Here is a 6,069-nt window from a genome sequence, read left to right as displayed (position 1 = left end):
AATTCAAGTGGAAAATAATAGGCTTTTCCAAAAATGAATCTGTAAGGAGACATTTCTATGAGTATCTTGTACGTTGTGCGATATGCCCATAGGGCTTCAATGAGGCGTAATGATCAATGCTTACGAGTAGTGCTAACAATTTTGTCTACGTGTCTACTCGTTTGAGGGAGATAAGGGGTAGCAACTTTATGAGTTATCCCAAACTTTCGCACTATAGATTTGAAAGCATAATTGCTAAAATACTTTTTCCCATCAGTGATGATATCTCGAGGTGACCCATAACGTGCAAATATGGTTTCCTTGAAGAATGTGACTACCACCTTATGATCATTCGTTTTACAAACAACAACTTCGACCAATTTGGAAACATAATCAACCATGATGAGGATATAAAGATATTTATATGACATTGTTGAAATTGCTTCAATTGTTTTTCACAAAAGAGTAAAAAGGAATCTGATTGGTTAGTTGAAGAATATTTTGAGAATTGGGAGTCGCCACCTAATTTAGGTATAAGAATGAAAAATAACTCACAAAAGGATTTGGATGGGTCCACGGGTAAGAGAAAATGGGTATGGGGTTGGATTACGGGTTTCGAAAGATGTTAGGCACCGAACTCGCCTGATCAAGATGATTGGTCTCTACTATGATCGAAAACTATTTTATGGTCAATGGGAAAATACTATAGTCAAGCTAGTGTCTAATCATCATCAATTTATGCCAAATTTTCTAAATGGATCCTTCGACTAAAGTTTTCCCCTTCATTATATGATTTTTGTGAATTTTGCATAAAAATGGGGGTAAAAATGAAAAAGCCTAATCTTGTTTGATATTCTAAGGTCCATATGGCAAGTTTTCAAAAATATTGAGATTCAATTAACAAATGTTATCTGAACAAATAATTTCCATGTAATATAGTTCTATCACATCCATAAACATTTCTCAATTCATATATGATTTCAAAATTAAAGGAATATGATGCATGCTCACCTCACATATAATTACCAAATTGGTAAAAATATGAATACATGCAAACTTTCAAAATAAAGAAAATTTAGATCATGAAAAATTGACAAATTGATAAAATGTTACCACAAGTAAACTTTCCTAAATCAATAAAACTTATATCGCACAATTACAATCTTGGAAATTGACAAAATAGGGATGCATATAAAATTTCCACATTAACAAAAATCCCATATTACCATGATTACCAAATTGGAAATTGACAAAACAGGAATGCGTGGAAAATTTCAGAATCGAAAAAAATTCATAGGTATCCAATTTCTAAATCAACCAAACGAGTGTATATGCATAAACCTTTAAATTTCCAAATAGTTACCTTTTACAACATGAATATTTACCAAGTTAGCCATCGAATAATTATAAACATGAAGACTTATCACAAGTATCAATTTTTTTGCCTAAGTGATAATATTTATTAAACTAATAAATATATCACATGCCAAAAATCTTCAAATTAAAAAATCTTCATAACATAATTAATATCCAACTTAACAATTAAATCGTAAATGTCATCCATTTTAATAGACAATTTTCAAATGATTAAATAATACATCGCATGTTAGGATTTATCAAATTGATTGATTATTTATTCCTAAACATGAATGATTTCTAAACTAATTTGGATAAAGAAAAATTAAAATTCATATTGTTGGGTTAGATTCCGGTGAATGGTGCTGATGGACTCTGCCTCACGAATTCGAAGTAGCTTCTTTTACCCTTTAGCTAGCATTGACGTGATACCTGCCAAAAAATCTCTGGTGCTCAAGTTAAAGTAGTAGATGAATAATGGATAAAATTGGTAAAACTCTCAATCAGCCAAAAAATCCTTAAGTCTATGAATATTGTGCTATTTATATATTTTTCTTGTGAATTAGGATTTCCCTTTCTTGCGGAAGGTGATCCCGGAGAATTCCTTGATTCCCAGGATCCTAAATGGAATGGGGATCTTTGGATTGGATATGTTATACTGGAGAGATCTCCTCTGAGAACTCTGGACATGATGTGTGTGTATCAAGATTATGAGTATTCTTTGACTGGGTTTGCCCTGTTTAGCAGATCAAGTCTTGTTCAGTGTTATGCTACCCTCTTAGCCAAGCCAGGCATTCTCTACCTTGGCCTGCCTTTCTATTGGGTAGCGTTCCGTATGCTGATCTGCACATGGTACCACTTAACTGGGCAAGAAATGTGTATGGTATAGATAACTATACAGTTATTTCCCTCTACAATTACCCCTTCTTGAGAAGATGAAAAGTATTGTTGTCTTCTTGAGACACGTATCCTTTTTCTTATTGGCTATCATGATTCTCTATCATTTCTTCTACTCTTAATGAATCGACGTATTCAATGCAATGTCATTTCAAATATTTTCTAATGACTAAGACAAATCGTTCCTTATCTGTGGTTGTCCACGTGCTCCACTGACTTCTGCACTATGCCCCAGGCTACGATGATTAGGTTAGATTAGACTATCTTCCCAGGCCTACGTACTCCTTTATGTTCTCCTATAAATAAGAGATTTGTACCAACTTTTCCTCTTACTATGTTATTGCCTTCTACGATCTCATCTTTCTCTGTTGTAAAATTTTCTTTCTTTCTATTTTTCTCTGTTTTATTACCATCTTTACCTCTCTCGGGCTGTGGTAATCTTCTTTTGTTACCTTCTTTTTTCTGCAAACTTAATTTCTCAATGGCTATCAACATGATCCAACTTTGTAGGGGATTCTATATCGTTGCTTCTGTGTCAATTTGGATTTGCAAAGATCCCAAGAACCCTGACGAGCGTCGTCAAGGGAAAATTATGGTTTAGGTCAACCAAATCAAGGCTGGCCCTAGTTTCCATGTCTTTCCCTTCCTCAGGGAGGTGTTGAGTAAAATAAACTGGGCACCAAGCCAAATGTCTAGTAACTTTTATCGCCTCGTGGAGATAGGGGAAAAATATATATAACTCCCAATAACTTCTTCTCCAAATATAACTTGAAAGTTGTCCCCTAACATCCTGGGTACTACTCGTTGTCCTCCAAGAGTGTAGTAGTTGTATTGGTTCCATTTATCCCTAGTGCAGAAAAGGGGTGGTACAAAAACCCACTGATTGTCTCTGAAAACTGGGAGTTTGCCCTTGAAGCTTCTCATGAGGGATTCAAAGTCCCTTAGACCTTCCAAGGTAAGTCTAGCTTTGAGGCTCCTTGCTGCATCCAATTTTTAGTCTTGTATAAAGTTTAATTTAACTTTGACCTTTCTTTCTTTTCTTTTTGTAGATTCTTCTATTCTTTCTATTGCTAAGGCTAGGAAAGAGCAGCGTAGAGCATCCAAAGATAGGGGACTAATAGTAGTTTGTTTCCAAACCAGGATGATCGACGGGATGATCAAAAGAGATTAGACCTATCCTTACCTTTTTGTTTTGCCTTGGCCACTTGCACGACGAGTTCCCTTTGATCAGGCCAAGTAGATTTTGGAAGAACTTCCTTCTCCCTTTGTCTTTGTACCTACCCTTCCCTCTCCTCTATCCCCCTTAACGTCCTCCGACGCCATGAATATTGACCTCTCAGAGTACCCTTTATTTTGCATTCCTAATGTAAAGGCTACTCCTCCATCTGACCAAGGTTGGAAGAAGAAGAAGAGGAATCTAGCCTTGCGTGCCTCTACTTATACTAGAGAAGTAGGTCAACTGACACTAGTGCATGAAGAGTAGGCTAGTCCTACTTCTACTATTGTTGTTGCTCTTGTTGAACTTCCTGAGGAGATTCCTACTCAAACAGTGTAGAGCTCGGATGCCATCAGGGAGAACAGCCCTGTTCCTGAGCTCCAGTCACGTAAGAGGCACAAACTGGTAAGGAAGAGCTTGAAGAGTCCTTCTCCCCAGGGGAGTCTAAGCAAGAGGGTCCTAGTAACCTTATGACTCTTCTGGAGGAAACATCATTATCATGGAGGAGTCGTGGGGCCTTCCTCTAAAATGGAAATTAGAACAACGATTTTTGACCTTGTTTTAACCACGTTTTCAACAAGAGCTATGAGGTGAGGAACCCTATTATCACTGCCTCCCTACTCTCCCACTCTATTTCCCCTAAGGACTAGGATATTGTAGATTGAGCCAATACTAATCTGAGCTTTGGTCAGTTCGTTCATGACCTTTACCAGGTAATTTTTTACTCTATCCATTATGCTTCTTATTCTTCATGCTTTACTCACTTTACTGTTTTATTTTTCTTGTAAGCAACTCCTATGGTACCTTGGCTTTCTTGACGTGGCATGAGGCTGAAAACCAAGTAGCTGCTCTAACCAGAGAATATGAGGAAAAATCACTCTACTCTAGACTGACCTGATCTCCTCTAACCAATTTTCTCAAGAAGCCAAAGAGTAGATGGAGGCGAACTTGGCCTAATTTTCTAAGGAAAACTTAGTCTTGGTGGCCAATAATAAGAAGTTGACAAATTTTCAAGGTATTCTTCAACTAAAATTGGCCAACTATAAAGAAAAAGCATAAGGAAGAGACGTAAAGTTGGCGTATTTCCAAGAGCAAGTACAATAGTAGAAGCGTGAGCTAGGCTCCCTCTAGATTGGTTTTGAGTCAGCTAGGGCAGCGCAGGCCAAAGAAGATAAGGCTGAGATCAAGAAATTACTAGGACAACTACAAGCCCAATATTTTTGGTTGGTAGAGGAAGTTTCTACCAAGGCTTATCACAAAGCCTTGGAGGCTGCTCGGCTTCAATATGAGGAGGACAATGACTATGATGGTCCTGCTAGTTCTCCACCTAGGAAGATTTTCAATTGATTTGGTGGAAACAGGCGAGTCTCACCCTTCCAAGTGGATGAGGAGGGGAACCCAATTGCTATCTTAGATCGAGTCCCTTGTGAACTTATGGAAGCTGGGCAGATCATAGATTTGAATCAAGCTAGATCAATCAGCTCGCTTGCCCCTGTCAATGACCTACCTCATATCCCTATTATCGACATCGATCAGGATGAGATAGTCGGTCCTCCCAATCCTATTGAGGTATCATCTCTTGCCAACCAGTCATCTACTATTGAATGAGGACCTATTTCTTGGTTTTTACCATACTTTACTTTTGTTCTACTACTTTTCTCTGTAGTCTCCCATTTTTGGGATTTCTTTTGTATTATTTTCATCATTAATGAAAATTTTTATTTTTATGCCAACTGTCACTCTACTCTTTACCACGTGGTCGTGGGTTCGATTCCCACAAACGGTTCCTGATTTGTGGGGTCAGATTATGGTGAATGGTGCTGATGGACTCTGCATCACAGATTTAAAGTTGCTCCTTCCACCCCTTAGCTAGCATTGGTGTGGTACCCGCCAAAAATACTTCGACGCTCAAGTTGAAGTAGTAGATAAATAATAGATAAAACTAGTTAGACTTTCAATCAGCTAAAAGATCCTTAAGTTCGTGAATATTGTGTTATTCATAGATCCTTCATTTGAATCAAGATTTCCTTTTTTCGCGGTAAGTAATCCCGAAGAATCCCTTGATTCCTAGGATCCTAAATGGAATGGGGATATTTGGGATTGGATATGATATACTAGGCAGATCTCCTCTGAGATCTCTAGGCTTGACGTGCATGCATCAAGATTACAGGTATTCTTTGACCATGTTTCCTCTACTTAGCAGACAAGGTCTTGTTCAGTGTTGTGCTACCCTCCTAACTAAACCAGGCTCTTTCTACCTTGGCTTGCCCTTCTATTGGGTAGTGTCCTGTATGCTGATTTGCGCATAGTACCACATAATTGGCCTGGACACGTGTACCGTTTAGATGACTGTGCAGTTATTTCCCTGTACACATGCAATCCTAATTCCATTACTTAAGCACGATAGTCTTAAATTTGACACAAACAAAATAATCCTTAATCCTATTAGTATTAGAAATAAAATGTTAGAGATGAAAATCAGGAATCACATGATGAATACAATCCAAGACTAATAGAAAATGCTAATGAAGGATAGAATAATCATAAGAAAATAAATCAATAAAGAAGAACAAAGAAAAAAACAATAGAATAAAAAAAATATGATTAGAATCACTTACATG

The sequence above is a fragment of the Akebia trifoliata genome, chromosome 13, assembly GCF_017979445.1.
Source record: "Akebia trifoliata isolate Shusen 1 chromosome 13, ASM1797944v1, whole genome shotgun sequence".
NCBI lineage: Eukaryota > Viridiplantae > Streptophyta > Magnoliopsida > Ranunculales > Lardizabalaceae > Akebia > Akebia trifoliata.
The sequence above is the reverse complement of the archived record's forward strand: the minus strand, read 5'-3'. Positions refer to the sequence as shown.